The sequence below is a fragment of the Ambystoma mexicanum genome, chromosome 3q (genome assembly GCF_040938575.1).
Source record: "Ambystoma mexicanum isolate Mex_15411 chromosome 3q, UKY_AmexF1_1, whole genome shotgun sequence".
Taxonomy (NCBI): domain Eukaryota; kingdom Metazoa; phylum Chordata; class Amphibia; order Caudata; family Ambystomatidae; genus Ambystoma; species Ambystoma mexicanum.
In genome coordinates, this window is record NC_090926.1 from 392,048,620 (window position 1) to 392,065,162 (window position 16,543).

Sequence of the window (16,543 nt, forward strand, 5' to 3'; positions counted from 1 at the left end):
ACCCATTCCTCCACAATTCTGGGCCCTCTTCCCCCCATGACACCGTTCCCAGGGCCGACTTATTCGCTGTCTCCCCAGGGCCCACTTTATGCCCTCTAGACCTACCCCCTCCTCCACAGGGACCCATTCATCCAGCCCTACCTCCCCCTACTTTATTTACCAGTCACTTCCTCGCCTCCACATCCCGCTTCTCTGCTTTCTTCCACCCTCCCTTTACCAGGGAACTCATTACATTACATAGCCACTGAACCTTTTAGGAGTGTGGGTACCCACCACTGTACAAGGAGATTACCCAACTATTCTGTTTATGTGCCGAAAGCAGTACTCGAACCCAGGCCCCCCCAGCGCTGTAACGCAAGCACTTAACCTCTAGGCCACTGCAGTTAGCTGGTATTTGGTGGAGCGGGGGAGAGGGGACAGATGTTCTATCCTCCTTGGTTTCAGTGAACATGTTCACAATGCAAATGGGTATGCTCACAGGGGCATGCAGGAAAAAGATATATACGCCCAAAAGCGACCCTCGGAAGCATGGCAATCAGTGGCTCGAGCTGTAAATCCTTGGTCTTGCAATGCTGGAGACCTGAGTTCTAATCCAATGTCTGGTATCTCTTGGGCATTTTTTTTTTCATTTAAAAAAAATGTTTTTATTGAAAATTGGGATGCATTGCCCTACCCGATCAGCCAACAGCTAACGCCCCTTCAATACATGTGTTCCCACTAACAGTTGTGCCTTTGTATTCTGCACTCTGGCCTTAGTAACACCCATACACAAGCTTGTCTCTCTGGCCCCAACTGACTGGAAAAAACGAGGGGAAAAGGTGCAATCTGGGGGTCATGGCTGATTCCATAATTGCACTGGGACTCAAACAGCACACCTTCTCGAGGTGCTGTGAGGTGACCACCGGCCCCTGCATAGCAAGCAAACCTGTATCAGCATCTCACCAGCAACTGAATGTGTCGCCTGCAAGGTACTCATAGGAGGCTGCAGTAGGTGCATTAACCCATTGGGCTGTCGACCCTCCTTCCTCTGAGAGCAGGAAACTGCATTTCCATGTTGACTTACTTTGGCACATTAGATCTATCTTTCACCCCAATTCAGAGGATGTTTTGCTTCACGGAGAGATGATAATCATTGTGAGGTGTGAGCCACTAATAGCTAAGCAGGTCAGTTAAATCTTTGACCTTGTCATTGGGGTGTATTGTTATGCGCAGGGCAGCAGTCTTAGGCCCTCTGCTACTGTACGCTTTCGTATTGGTGCTTGTTCATGATTCTAAAATGTAAACAGTCTGCTCTCAAAAGTGAAAGATTTGAAAGACTCTTGCTGTAACAAGCCTTTCCCACTCTTTGCCCTGGCGGTGAGAGAGCTGCTTTCTGCCTTTAACTTCCCCAATTGTGGAGTGGCTGGCTCCACCACTGACAACCAGTGCCTAATCCTGGAGGAAAACGGACAGAGGTCTGCGCCCTGCATCCTCCATGCGTCCCTAACGCTCCCTAACGCGACCACAGCCCATACGGGCACAGCCCTATGTCCTATGCAGCCCCTCTGGTGAAGCCACCCACACAACTTAGGGTTAGGATCTGTGCTCTTCCACGTAGGCCTGGCCACCTAGGCCCCAGAAAGTGTCACAGCCTGCTTTATAAACCTTAGTGACGGTGGCCTAGGTGAAGATGATGTTGATGGAATACTGATGCCTTTTGCCTCCCAGAAGCCACCTGGGAGCATAGTAAAATGAAGGGGTGTTCCTGCTCTGCTGCCCTGTGTTTGCCCTCTGCCTAAGTGACATTCATTCTGGGCTCTCCAGGCAAATGTATCCATCTGGGAGAGAGCTAGGAATAGGACGTCTCTTTCTGCAGGCACAGTGGGGAAGACTCAGAGAGCTACATGCCTGAGACATCTTTCCTTGTCCCTCGCTCATTGTTCTGTTCCCTAACTTCTAACTCTCTGCCAGGCCAGGCCCTGTTTCTTTTACTGCCAACCCCCCTGACCCCTCGTCTTTCACCTACTTCCCGCTCTATTATGCCTTCTCCTTTTTTACTCTCTTCTATGGCCCTTTGAAAAGGAATGCAGGCCTAGCTAAGCCTCGTGAAGGAAATCTACCAACAAAAGATGCATGGGAGGTGCTGTGAGACGAGTAAGAAGGGATGAAGGGGTGATGGGTTGTTGAGTTGGGAAGCACCAGAGGCGTAGCCAGGATTTTCTAGCAAATGGGGTCTGAAGCTAATGTAGTTGGGCCCACTGCAATGACAAAAATCTCTTTAAATGCCCACACAGAGCTGCTGAGTGGGCATTTACAGATTTTGGGTGGGCCTTTCCCCTCAGGCCCTACCCTGCCTACGCCTCTGCACTCTCACCCCCAGGGCAAAGAGTAGGAAAGGCTTGCTACAGCAAGAGTCTTTCAAATCTTTCACTTTTGGGAGCAGAGTGTTTACATTTAAAAATCATGAACAAGCAGCATTAAGAAACCATACAGTAGCAGAGGACAGAGGACTGCCCTGCGCATGTCAATACACCCCAATGACAAAAGCAAAGATTTAACTGACCTGCTTAGCTATTAGCGGCTCACACCTCACAATGATTATCATCTCTCTGTGAAGCAAAACATCCTCTGACTTGGGGTGAAACAGAGATCTAATGTGCCAATGGAAAGCAACATGGAAATTTAGTTTCCTGCTCTCAGAGGAAGGAGGGTCGACAGCTCAATGGGTTAATGCACCTACTGCAGCCTCCTATGTGTAGCCTGCAGGCGACACATTCAGTTGCCGGTGAGATGCTGATACAGGTTTGCTTGCTATGCAGGGGCCGGTGGTCACATCACAGCACCTCGAGAAGGTGTCCTGTTTGAGTCCTAGTGCAATTATGGTATCAACCATGACCCGTAGATTACACCTTTTACACCCGTCTTTTCCAGTCAGTTGGGGCCAGAGAGACAAGCTTGTGTATGGTGGGTGTTACCAAGGCCAGAGTGCCGAAAACAGAGGCACAATTGTTAGTGGGAACGCAGGTATTGAAGGGGCATTAGCTTTTGGCTGATCGCGCAGGGCAATCCATCCCCATTTTCAATAAAAACATTTTATTTTAAATTAAAAATGTACCCAAGAGACACCGGACATTGGATTAGAACTCAGGTCTCCAACATTGCAAGACAAAGCACTTACCACTTGAGCCACTGGCGGCTGTGCTTCTGAGAGCTGCATTTGGGCGTACATATCTTTCTTCTGCATGCCCCTGTGAGCATGCCCATGTGAGCATGCCCATTTGCATTGTCAAACATGTTCACTGCAGAAAATGAGGATAGAACATCTGGCCCCCGCTCCTCCAAATATCAGCTAACTGCAGTCGTCTCGAGGTTAAGTGCTTGCGTTACAGCGTTGGGGGCATGGGTTTAAGTCCTGCTTTCGGCACATAAACGGAATAGTTGCGTAATCTCCTTGTACAGTTGTGGGTACCCACACTCCTTCTAAAAGGTTCAGTGGTTATGAAAAGAGGTCCTTGGAAAAGGGAGGGTGGAAGAAAGCAGAGAGGCAGGACTGAGGAAGCGCAGGGTAAATAAAGGAGGAGGTGGGGCAGGCTAAAGGGAGTGGTAGGGCTGGATGAATGGGTCCCTGTGGAGAGGGGGCGGGTCTGGGTGAGTGGGGGTAGGACTAGAAGGATATGGTGCAGGTTCCCTGGTAAAAGGAGGGTTGAAGAAATCAGAGGTGGGACTGTGGTGGTGAGAAAGTGTGGCAGTTGGGGTCCATTCCACACCCTCTCCGCTGGGCCTCCTTTCCCCACATTAGGACCCTCCTTTACACACCCATTCCTCCACAATTCTGGGCCCTCTTCCCCCCATGACACCGTTCCCAGGGCCGACTTATTCGCTGTCTCCCCAGGGCCCACTTTATGCCCTCTAGACCTACCCCCTCCTCCTCTTCTCCACAGGGACCCATTCATCCAGCCCTACCTCCCCCTACTTTATTTACCAGTCACTTCCTCGCCTCCACATCCCGCTTCTCTGCTTTCTTCCACCCTCCCTTTACCAGGGAACTCATTACATTACATAGCCACTGAACCTTTTAGGAGTGTGGGTACCCACCACTGTACAAGGAGATTACCCAACTATTCTGTTTATGTGCCGAAAGCAGTACTCGAACCCAGGCCCCCCCAGCGCTGTAACGCAAGCACTTAACCTCTAGGCCACTGCAGTTAGCTGGTATTTGGTGGAGCGGGGGAGAGGGGACAGATGTTCTATCCTCCTTGGTTTCAGTGAACATGTTCACAATGCAAATGGGTATGCTCACAGGGGCATGCAGGAAAAAGATATATACGCCCAAAAGCGACCCTCGGAAGCATGGCAATCAGTGGCTCGAGCTGTAAATCCTTGGTCTTGCAATGCTGGAGACCTGAGTTCTAATCCAATGTCCGGTATCTCTTGGGCATTTTTTTTTTCATTTAAAAAAAATGTTTTTATTGAAAATTGGGATGCATTGCCCTACCCGATCAGCCAACAGCTAACGCCCCTTCAATACATGTGTTCCCACTAACAGTTGTGCCTTTGTATTCTGCACTCTGGCCTTAGTAACACCCATACACAAGCTTGTCTCTCTGGCCCCAACTGACTGGAAAAAACGAGGGGAAAAGGTGCAATCTGGGGGTCATGGCTGATTCCATAATTGCACTGGGACTCAAACAGCACACCTTCTCGAGGTGCTGTGAGGTGACCACCGGCCCCTGCATAGCAAGCAAACCTGTATCAGCATCTCACCAGCAACTGAATGTGTCGCCTGCAAGGTACACATAGGAGGCTGCAGTAGGTGCATTAACCCATTGGGCTGTCGACCCTCCTTCCTCTGAGAGCAGGAAACTGCATTTCCATGTTGACTTACTTTGGCACATTAGATCTATCTTTCACCCCAATTCAGAGGATGTTTTGCTTCACGGAGAGATGATAATCATTGTGAGGTGTGAGCCACTAATAGCTAAGCAGGTCAGTTAAATCTTTGACCTTGTCATTGGGGTGTATTGTTATGCACAGGGCAGCAGTCTTAGGCCCTCTGCTACTGTACGCTTTCGTATTGGTGCTTGTTCATGATTCTAAAATGTAAACAGTCTGCTCTCAAAAGTGAAAGATTTGAAAGACTCTTGCTGTAACAAGCCTTTCCCACTCTTTGCCCTGGCGGTGAGAGAGCTGCTTTCTGCCTTTAACTTCCCCAATTGTGGAGTGGCTGGCTCCACCACTGACAACCAGTGCCTAATCCTGGAGGAAAACGGACAGAGGTCTGCGCCCTGCATCCTCCATGCGTCCCTAACGCTCCCTAACGCGACCACAGCCCATACGGGCACAGCCCTATGTCCTATGCAGCCCCTCTGGTGAAGCCACCCACACAACTTAGGGTTAGGATCTGTGCTCTTCCACGTAGGCCTGGCCACCTAGGCCCCAGAAAGTGTCACAGCCTGCTTTATAAACCTTAGTGACGGTGGCCTAGGTGAAGATGATGTTGATGGAATACTGATGCCTTTTGCCTCCCAGAAGCCACCTGGGAGCATAGTAAAATGAAGGGGTGTTCCTGCTCTGCTGCCCTGTGTTTGCCCTCTGCCTAAGTGACATTCATTCTGGGCTCTCCAGGCAAATGTATCCATCTGGGAGAGAGCTAGGAATAGGACGTCTCTTTCTGCAGGCACAGTGGGGAAGACTCAGAGAGCTACATGCCTGAGACATCTTTCCTTGTCCCTCGCTCATTGTTCTGTTCCCTAACTTCTAACTCTCTGCCAGGCCAGGCCCTGTTTCTTTTACTGCCAACCCCCCTGACCCCTCGTCTTTCACCTACTTCCCGCTCTATTATGCCTTCTCCTTTTTTACTCTCTTCTATGGCCCTTTGAAAAGGAATGCAGGCCTAGCTAAGCCTCGTGAAGGAAATCTACCAACAAAAGATGCATGGGAGGTGCTGTGAGACGAGTAAGAAGGGATGAAGGGGTGATGGGTTGTTGAGTTGGGAAGCACCAGAGGCGTAGCCAGGATTTTCTAGCAAATGGGGTCTGAAGCTAATGTAGTTGGGCCCACTGCAATGACAAAAATCTCTTTAAATGCCCACACAGAGCTGCTGAGTGGGCATTTACAGATTTTGGGTGGGCCTTTCCCCTCAGGCCCTACCCTGCCTACGCCTCTGCACTCTCACCCCCAGGGCAAAGAGTAGGAAAGGCTTGCTACAGCAAGAGTCTTTCAAATCTTTCACTTTTGGGAGCAGAGTGTTTACATTTAAAAATCATGAACAAGCAGCATTAAGAAACCATACAGTAGCAGAGGACAGAGGACTGCCCTGCGCATGTCAATACACCCCAATGACAAAAGCAAAGATTTAACTGACCTGCTTAGCTATTAGCGGCTCACACCTCACAATGATTATCATCTCTCTGTGAAGCAAAACATCCTCTGACTTGGGGTGAAACAGAGATCTAATGTGCCAATGGAAAGCAACATGGAAATTTAGTTTCCTGCTCTCAGAGGAAGGAGGGTCGACAGCTCAATGGGTTAATGCACCTACTGCAGCCTCCTATGTGTAGCCTGCAGGCGACACATTCAGTTGCCGGTGAGATGCTGATACAGGTTTGCTTGCTATGCAGGGGCCGGTGGTCACATCACAGCACCTCGAGAAGGTGTCCTGTTTGAGTCCTAGTGCAATTATGGTATCAACCATGACCCGTAGATTACACCTTTTACACCCGTTTTTTCCAGTCAGTTGGGGCCAGAGAGACAAGCTTGTGTATGGTGGGTGTTACCAAGGCCAGAGTGCCGAAAACAGAGGCACAATTGTTAGTGGGAACGCAGGTATTGAAGGGGCATTAGCTTTTGGCTGATCGCGCAGGGCAATCCATCCCCATTTTCAATAAAAACATTTTATTTTAAATTAAAAATGTACCCAAGAGACACCGGACATTGGATTAGAACTCAGGTCTCCAACATTGCAAGACAAAGCACTTACCACTTGAGCCACTGGCGGCTGTGCTTCTGAGAGCTGCATTTGGGCGTACATATCTTTCTTCTGCATGCCCCTGTGAGCATGCCCATGTGAGCATGCCCATTTGCATTGTCAAACATGTTCACTGCAGAAAATGAGGATAGAACATCTGGCCCCCGCTCCTCCAAATATCAGCTAACTGCAGTCGTCTCGAGGTTAAGTGCTTGCGTTACAGCGTTGGGGGCATGGGTTTAAGTCCTGCTTTCGGCACATAAACGGAATAGTTGCGTAATCTCCTTGTACAGTTGTGGGTACCCACACTCCTTCTAAAAGGTTCAGTGGTTATGAAAAGAGGTCCTTGGAAAAGGGAGGGTGGAAGAAAGCAGAGAGGCAGGACTGAGGAAGCGCAGGGTAAATAAAGGAGGAGGTGGGGCAGGCTAAAGGGAGTGGTAGGGCTGGATGAATGGGTCCCTGTGGAGAGGGGGCGGGTCTGGGTGAGTGGGGGTAGGACTAGAAGGATATGGTGCAGGTTCCCTGGTAAAAGGAGGGTTGAAGAAATCAGAGGTGGGACTGTGGTGGTGAGAAAGTGTGGCAGTTGGGGTCCATTCCACACCCTCTCCGCTGGGCCTCCTTTCCCCACATTAGGACCCTCCTTTACACACCCATTCCTCCACAATTCTGGGCCCTCTTCCCCCCATGACACCGTTCCCAGGGCCGACTTATTCGCTGTCTCCCCAGGGCCCACTTTATGCCCTCTAGACCTACCCCCTCCTCCTCTTCTCCACAGGGACCCATTCATCCAGCCCTACCTCCCCCTACTTTATTTACCAGTCACTTCCTCGCCTCCACATCCCGCTTCTCTGCTTTCTTCCACCCTCCCTTTACCAGGGAACTCATTACATTACATAGCCACTGAACCTTTTAGGAGTGTGGGTACCCACCACTGTACAAGGAGATTACCCAACTATTCTGTTTATGTGCCGAAAGCAGTACTCGAACCCAGGCCCCCCCAGCGCTGTAACGCAAGCACTTAACCTCTAGGCCACTGCAGTTAGCTGGTATTTGGTGGAGCGGGGGAGAGGGGACAGATGTTCTATCCTCCTTGGTTTCAGTGAACATGTTCACAATGCAAATGGGTATGCTCACAGGGGCATGCAGGAAAAAGATATATACGCCCAAAAGCGACCCTCGGAAGCATGGCAATCAGTGGCTCGAGCTGTAAATCCTTGGTCTTGCAATGCTGGAGACCTGAGTTCTAATCCAATGTCCGGTATCTCTTGGGCATTTTTTTTTTCATTTAAAAAAAATGTTTTTATTGAAAATTGGGATGCATTGCCCTACCCGATCAGCCAACAGCTAACGCCCCTTCAATACATGTGTTCCCACTAACAGTTGTGCCTTTGTATTCTGCACTCTGGCCTTAGTAACACCCATACACAAGCTTGTCTCTCTGGCCCCAACTGACTGGAAAAAACGAGGGGAAAAGGTGCAATCTGGGGGTCATGGCTGATTCCATAATTGCACTGGGACTCAAACAGCACACCTTCTCGAGGTGCTGTGAGGTGACCACCGGCCCCTGCATAGCAAGCAAACCTGTATCAGCATCTCACCAGCAACTGAATGTGTCGCCTGCAAGGTACACATAGGAGGCTGCAGTAGGTGCATTAACCCATTGGGCTGTCGACCCTCCTTCCTCTGAGAGCAGGAAACTGCATTTCCATGTTGACTTACTTTGGCACATTAGATCTATCTTTCACCCCAATTCAGAGGATGTTTTGCTTCACGGAGAGATGATAATCATTGTGAGGTGTGAGCCACTAATAGCTAAGCAGGTCAGTTAAATCTTTGACCTTGTCATTGGGGTGTATTGTTATGCGCAGGGCAGCAGTCTTAGGCCCTCTGCTACTGTACGCTTTCGTATTGGTGCTTGTTCATGATTCTAAAATGTAAACAGTCTGCTCTCAAAAGTGAAAGATTTGAAAGACTCTTGCTGTAACAAGCCTTTCCCACTCTTTGCCCTGGCGGTGAGAGAGCTGCTTTCTGCCTTTAACTTCCCCAATTGTGGAGTGGCTGGCTCCACCACTGACAACCAGTGCCTAATCCTGGAGGAAAACGGACAGAGGTCTGCGCCCTGCATCCTCCATGCGTCCCTAACGCTCCCTAACGCGACCACAGCCCATACGGGCACAGCCCTATGTCCTATGCAGCCCCTCTGGTGAAGCCACCCACACAACTTAGGGTTAGGATCTGTGCTCTTCCACGTAGGCCTGGCCACCTAGGCCCCAGAAAGTGTCACAGCCTGCTTTATAAACCTTAGTGACGGTGGCCTAGGTGAAGATGATGTTGATGGAATACTGATGCCTTTTGCCTCCCAGAAGCCACCTGGGAGCATAGTAAAATGAAGGGGTGTTCCTGCTCTGCTGCCCTGTGTTTGCCCTCTGCCTAAGTGACATTCATTCTGGGCTCTCCAGGCAAATGTATCCATCTGGGAGAGAGCTAGGAATAGGACGTCTCTTTCTGCAGGCACAGTGGGGAAGACTCAGAGAGCTACATGCCTGAGACATCTTTCCTTGTCCCTCGCTCATTGTTCTGTTCCCTAACTTCTAACTCTCTGCCAGGCCAGGCCCTGTTTCTTTTACTGCCAACCCCCCTGACCCCTCGTCTTTCACCTACTTCCCGCTCTATTATGCCTTCTCCTTTTTTACTCTCTTCTATGGCCCTTTGAAAAGGAATGCAGGCCTAGCTAAGCCTCGTGAAGGAAATCTACCAACAAAAGATGCATGGGAGGTGCTGTGAGACGAGTAAGAAGGGATGAAGGGGTGATGGGTTGTTGAGTTGGGAAGCACCAGAGGCGTAGCCAGGATTTTCTAGCAAATGGGGTCTGAAGCTAATGTAGTTGGGCCCACTGCAATGACAAAAATCTCTTTAAATGCCCACACAGAGCTGCTGAGTGGGCATTTACAGATTTTGGGTGGGCCTTTCCCCTCAGGCCCTACCCTGCCTACGCCTCTGCACTCTCACCCCCAGGGCAAAGAGTAGGAAAGGCTTGCTACAGCAAGAGTCTTTCAAATCTTTCACTTTTGGGAGCAGAGTGTTTACATTTAAAAATCATGAACAAGCAGCATTAAGAAACCATACAGTAGCAGAGGACAGAGGACTGCCCTGCGCATGTCAATACACCCCAATGACAAAAGCAAAGATTTAACTGACCTGCTTAGCTATTAGCGGCTCACACCTCACAATGATTATCATCTCTCTGTGAAGCAAAACATCCTCTGACTTGGGGTGAAACAGAGATCTAATGTGCCAATGGAAAGCAACATGGAAATTTAGTTTCCTGCTCTCAGAGGAAGGAGGGTCGACAGCTCAATGGGTTAATGCACCTACTGCAGCCTCCTATGTGTAGCCTGCAGGCGACACATTCAGTTGCCGGTGAGATGATGATACAGGTTTGCTTGCTATGCAGGGGCCGGTGGTCACATCACAGCACCTCGAGAAGGTGTCCTGTTTGAGTCCTAGTGCAATTATGGTATCAACCATGACCCGTAGATTACACCTTTTACACCCGTTTTTTCCAGTCAGTTGGGGCCAGAGAGACAAGCTTGTGTATGGTGGGTGTTACCAAGGCCAGAGTGCCAAAAACAGAGGCACAATTGTTAGTGGGAACGCAGGTATTGAAGGGGCATTAGCTGTTGGCTGATCGCGCAGGGCAATCCATCCCCATTTTCAATAAAAACATTTTATTTTAAATTAAAAATGTACCCAAGAGACATCGGACATTGGATTAGAACTCAGGTCTCCAACATTGCAAGACAAAGCACTTACCACTTGAGCCACTGGCGGCTGTGCTTCTGAGAGCTGCATTTGGGCGTACATATCTTTCTTCTGCATGCCCCTGTGAGCATGCCCATGTGAGCATGCCCATTTGCATTGTCAAACATGTTCACTGCAGAAAATGAGGATAGAACATCTGGCCCCCGCTCCTCCAAATATCAGCTAACTGCAGTCGTCTCGAGGTTAAGTGCTTGCGTTACAGCGTTGGGGGCATGGGTTTAAGTCCTGCTTTCGGCACATAAACGGAATAGTTGCGTAATCTCCTTGTACAGTTGTGGGTACCCACACTCCTTCTAAAAGGTTCAGTGGTTATGAAAAGAGGTCCTTGGAAAAGGGAGGGTGGAAGAAAGCAGAGAGGCAGGACTGAGGAAGCGCAGGGTAAATAAAGGAGGAGGTGGGGCAGGCTAAAGGGAGTGGTAGGGCTGGATGAATGGGTCCCTGTGGAGAGGGGGCGGGTCTGGGTGAGTGGGGGTAGGACTAGAAGGATATGGTGCAGGTTCCCTGGTAAAAGGAGGGTTGAAGAAATCAGAGGTGGGACTGTGGTGGTGAGAAAGTGTGGCAGTTGGGGTCCATTCCACACCCTCTCCGCTGGGCCTCCTTTCCCCACATTAGGACCCTCCTTTACACACCCATTCCTCCACAATTCTGGGCCCTCTTCCCCCCATGACACCGTTCCCAGGGCCGACTTATTCGTTGTCTCCCCAGGGCCCACTTTATGCCCTCTAGACCTACCCCCTCCTCCTCTTCTCCACAGGGACCCATTCATCCAGCCCTACCTCCCCCTACTTTATTTACCAGTCACTTCCTCGCCTCCACATCCCGCTTCTCTGCTTTCTTCCACCCTCCCTTTACCAGGGAACTCATTACATTACATAGCCACTGAACCTTTTAGGAGTGTGGGTACCCACCACTGTACAAGGAGATTACCCAACTATTCTGTTTATGTGCCGAAAGCAGTACTCGAACCCAGGCCCCCCCAGCGCTGTAACGCAAGCACTTAACCTCTAGGCCACTGCAGTTAGCTGGTATTTGGTGGAGCGGGGGAGAGGGGACAGATGTTCTATCCTCCTTGGTTTCAGTGAACATGTTCACAATGCAAATGGGTATGCTCACAGGGGCATGCAGGAAAAAGATATATACGCCCAAAAGCGACCCTCGGAAGCATGGCAATCAGTGGCTCGAGCTGTAAATCCTTGGTCTTGCAATGCTGGAGACCTGAGTTCTAATCCAATGTCCGGTATCTCTTGGGCATTTTTTTTTTCATTTAAAAAAAATGTTTTTATTGAAAATTGGGATGCATTGCCCTACCCGATCAGCCAACAGCTAACGCCCCTTCAATACATGTGTTCCCACTAACAGTTGTGCCTTTGTATTCTGCACTCTGGCCTTAGTAACACCCATACACAAGCTTGTCTCTCTGGCCCCAACTGACTGGAAAAAACGAGGGGAAAAGGTGCAATCTGGGGGTCATGGCTGATTCCATAATTGCACTGGGACTCAAACAGCACACCTTCTCGAGGTGCTGTGAGGTGACCACCGGCCCCTGCATAGCAAGCAAACCTGTATCAGCATCTCACCAGCAACTGAATGTGTCGCCTGCAAGGTACACATAGGAGGCTGCAGTAGGTGCATTAACCCATTGGGCTGTCGACCCTCCTTCCTCTGAGAGCAGGAAACTGCATTTCCATGTTGACTTACTTTGGCACATTAGATCTATCTTTCACCCCAATTCAGAGGATGTTTTGCTTCACGGAGAGATGATAATCATTGTGAGGTGTGAGCCACTAATAGCTAAGCAGGTCAGTTAAATCTTTGACCTTGTCATTGGGGTGTATTGTTATGCGCAGGGCAGCAGTCTTAGGCCCTCTGCTACTGTACGCTTTCGTATTGGTGCTTGTTCATGATTCTAAAATGTAAACAGTCTGCTCTCAAAAGTGAAAGATTTGAAAGACTCTTGCTGTAACAAGCCTTTCCCACTCTTTGCCCTGGCGGTGAGAGAGCTGCTTTCTGCCTTTAACTTCCCCAATTGTGGAGTGGCTGGCTCCACCACTGACAACCAGTGCCTAATCCTGGAGGAAAACGGACAGAGGTCTGCGCCCTGCATCCTCCATGCGTCCCTAACGCTCCCTAACGCGACCACAGCCCATACGGGCACAGCCCTATGTCCTATGCAGCCCCTCTGGTGAAGCCACCCACACAACTTAGGGTTAGGATCTGTGCTCTTCCACGTAGGCCTGGCCACCTAGGCCCCAGAAAGTGTCACAGCCTGCTTTATAAACCTTAGTGACGGTGGCCTAGGTGAAGATGATGTTGATGGAATACTGATGCCTTTTGCCTCCCAGAAGCCACCTGGGAGCATAGTAAAATGAAGGGGTGTTCCTGCTCTGCTGCCCTGTGTTTGCCCTCTGCCTAAGTGACATTCATTCTGGGCTCTCCAGGCAAATGTATCCATCTGGGAGAGAGCTAGGAATAGGACGTCTCTTTCTGCAGGCACAGTGGGGAAGACTCAGAGAGCTACATGCCTGAGACATCTTTCCTTGTCCCTCGCTCATTGTTCTGTTCCCTAACTTCTAACTCTCTGCCAGGCCAGGCCCTGTTTCTTTTACTGCCAACCCCCCTGACCCCTCGTCTTTCACCTACTTCCCGCTCTATTATGCCTTCTCCTTTTTTACTCTCTTCTATGGCCCTTTGAAAAGGAATGCAGGCCTAGCTAAGCCTCGTGAAGGAAATCTACCAACAAAAGATGCATGGGAGGTGCTGTGAGACGAGTAAGAAGGGATGAAGGGGTGATGGGTTGTTGAGTTGGGAAGCACCAGAGGCGTAGCCAGGATTTTCTAGCAAATGGGGTCTGAAGCTAATGTAGTTGGGCCCACTGCAATGACAAAAATCTCTTTAAATGCCCACACAGAGCTGCTGAGTGGGCATTTACAGATTTTGGGTGGGCCTTTCCCCTCAGGCCCTACCCTGCCTACGCCTCTGCACTCTCACCCCCAGGGCAAAGAGTAGGAAAGGCTTGCTACAGCAAGAGTCTTTCAAATCTTTCACTTTTGGGAGCAGAGTGTTTACATTTAAAAATCATGAACAAGCAGCATTAAGAAACCATACAGTAGCAGAGGACAGAGGACTGCCCTGCGCATGTCAATACACCCCAATGACAAAAGCAAAGATTTAACTGACCTGCTTAGCTATTAGCGGCTCACACCTCACAATGATTATCATCTCTCTGTGAAGCAAAACATCCTCTGACTTGGGGTGAAACAGAGATCTAATGTGCCAATGGAAAGCAACATGGAAATTTAGTTTCCTGCTCTCAGAGGAAGGAGGGTCGACAGCTCAATGGGTTAATGCACCTACTGCAGCCTCCTATGTGTAGCCTGCAGGCGACACATTCAGTTGCCGGTGAGATGCTGATATAGGTTTGCTTGCTATGCAGGGGCCGGTGGTCACATCACAGCACCTCGAGAAGGTGTCCTGTTTGAGTCCTAGTGCAATTATGGTATCAACCATGACCCGTAGATTACACCTTTTACACCCGTTTTTTCCAGTCAGTTGGGGCCAGAGAGACAAGCTTGTGTATGGTGGGTGTTACCAAGGCCAGAGTGCCGAAAACAGAGGCACAATTGTTAGTGGGAACGCAGGTATTGAAGGGGCATTAGCTGTTGGCTGATCGCGCAGGGCAATCCATCCCCATTTTCAATAAAAACATTTTATTTTAAATTAAAAATGTACCCAAGAGACATCGGACATTGGATTAGAACTCAGGTCTCCAACATTGCAAGACAAAGCACTTACCACTTGAGCCACTGGCGGCTGTGCTTCTGAGAGCTGCATTTGGGCGTACATATCTTTCTTCTGCATGCCCCTGTGAGCATGCCCATGTGAGCATGCCCATTTGCATTGTCAAACATGTTCACTGCAGAAAATGAGGATAGAACATCTGGCCCCCGCTCCTCCAAATATCAGCTAACTGCAGTCGTCTCGAGGTTAAGTGCTTGCGTTACAGCGTTGGGGGCATGGGTTTAAGTCCTGCTTTCGGCACATAAACGGAATAGTTGCGTAATCTCCTTGTACAGTTGTGGGTACCCACACTCCTTCTAAAAGGTTCAGTGGTTATGAAAAGAGGTCCTTGGAAAAGGGAGGGTGGAAGAAAGCAGAGAGGCAGGACTGAGGAAGCGCAGGGTAAATAAAGGAGGAGGTGGGGCAGGCTAAAGGGAGTGGTAGGGCTGGATGAATGGGTCCCTGTGGAGAGGGGGCGGGTCTGGGTGAGTGGGGGTAGGACTAGAAGGATATGGTGCAGGTTCCCTGGTAAAAGGAGGGTTGAAGAAATCAGAGGTGGGACTGTGGTGGTGAGAAAGTGTGGCAGTTGGGGTCCATTCCACACCCTCTCCGCTGGGCCTCCTTTCCCCACATTAGGACCCTCCTTTACACACCCATTCCTCCACAATTCTGGGCCCTCTTCCCCCCATGACACCGTTCCCAGGGCCGACTTATTCGCTGTCTCCCCAGGGCCCACTTTATGCCCTCTAGACCTACCCCCTCCTCCTCTTCTCCACAGGGACCCATTCATCCAGCCCTACCTCCCCCTACTTTATTTACCAGTCACTTCCTCGCCTCCACATCCCGCTTCTCTGCTTTCTTCCACCCTCCCTTTACCAGGGAACTCATTACATTACATAGCCACTGAACCTTTTAGGAGTGTGGGTACCCACCACTGTACAAGGAGATTACCCAACTATTCTGTTTATGTGCCGAAAGCAGTACTCGAACCCAGGCCCCCCCAGCGCTGTAACGCAAGCACTTAACCTCTAGGCCACTGCAGTTAGCTGGTATTTGGTGGAGCGGGGGAGAGGGGACAGATGTTCTATCCTCCTTGGTTTCAGTGAACATGTTCACAATGCAAATGGGTATGCTCACAGGGGCATGCAGGAAAAAGATATATACGCCCAAAAGCGACCCTCGGAAGCATGGCAATCAGTGGCTCGAGCTGTAAATCCTTGGTCTTGCAATGCTGGAGACCTGAGTTCTAATCCAATGTCCGGTATCTCTTGGGCATTTTTTTTTTCATTTAAAAAAAATGTTTTTATTGAAAATTGGGATGCATTGCCCTACCCGATCAGCCAACAGCTAACGCCCCTTCAATACATGTGTTCCCACTAACAGTTGTGCCTTTGTATTCTGCACTCTGGCCTTAGTAACACCTATACACAAGCTTGTCTCTCTGGCCCCAACTGACTGGAAAAAACGAGGGGAAAAGGTGCAATCTGGGGGTCATGGCTGATTCCATAATTGCACTGGGACTCAAACAGCACACCTTCTCGAGGTGCTGTGAGGTGACCACCGGCCCCTGCATAGCAAGCAAACCTGTATCAGCATCTCACCAGCAACTGAATGTGTCGCCTGCAAGGTACACATAGGAGGCTGCAGTAGGTGCATTAACCCATTGGGCTGTCGACCCTCCTTCCTCTGAGAGCAGGAAACTGCATTTCCATGTTGACTTACTTTGGCACATTAGATCTATCTTTCACCCCAATTCAGAGGATGCTTTGCTTCACGGAGAGATGATAATCATTGTGAGGTGTGAGCCACTAATAGCTAAGCAGGTCAGTTAAATCTTTGACCTTGTCATTGGGGTGTATTGTCATGCGCAGGGCAGCAGTCTTATGCCCTCTGCTACTGTACGCTTTCGTATTGGTGCTTGTTCATGATTCTAAAATGTAAACAGTCTGCTCTCAAAAGTGAAAGATTTGAAAGACTCTTGCTGTAACAAGCCTTTCC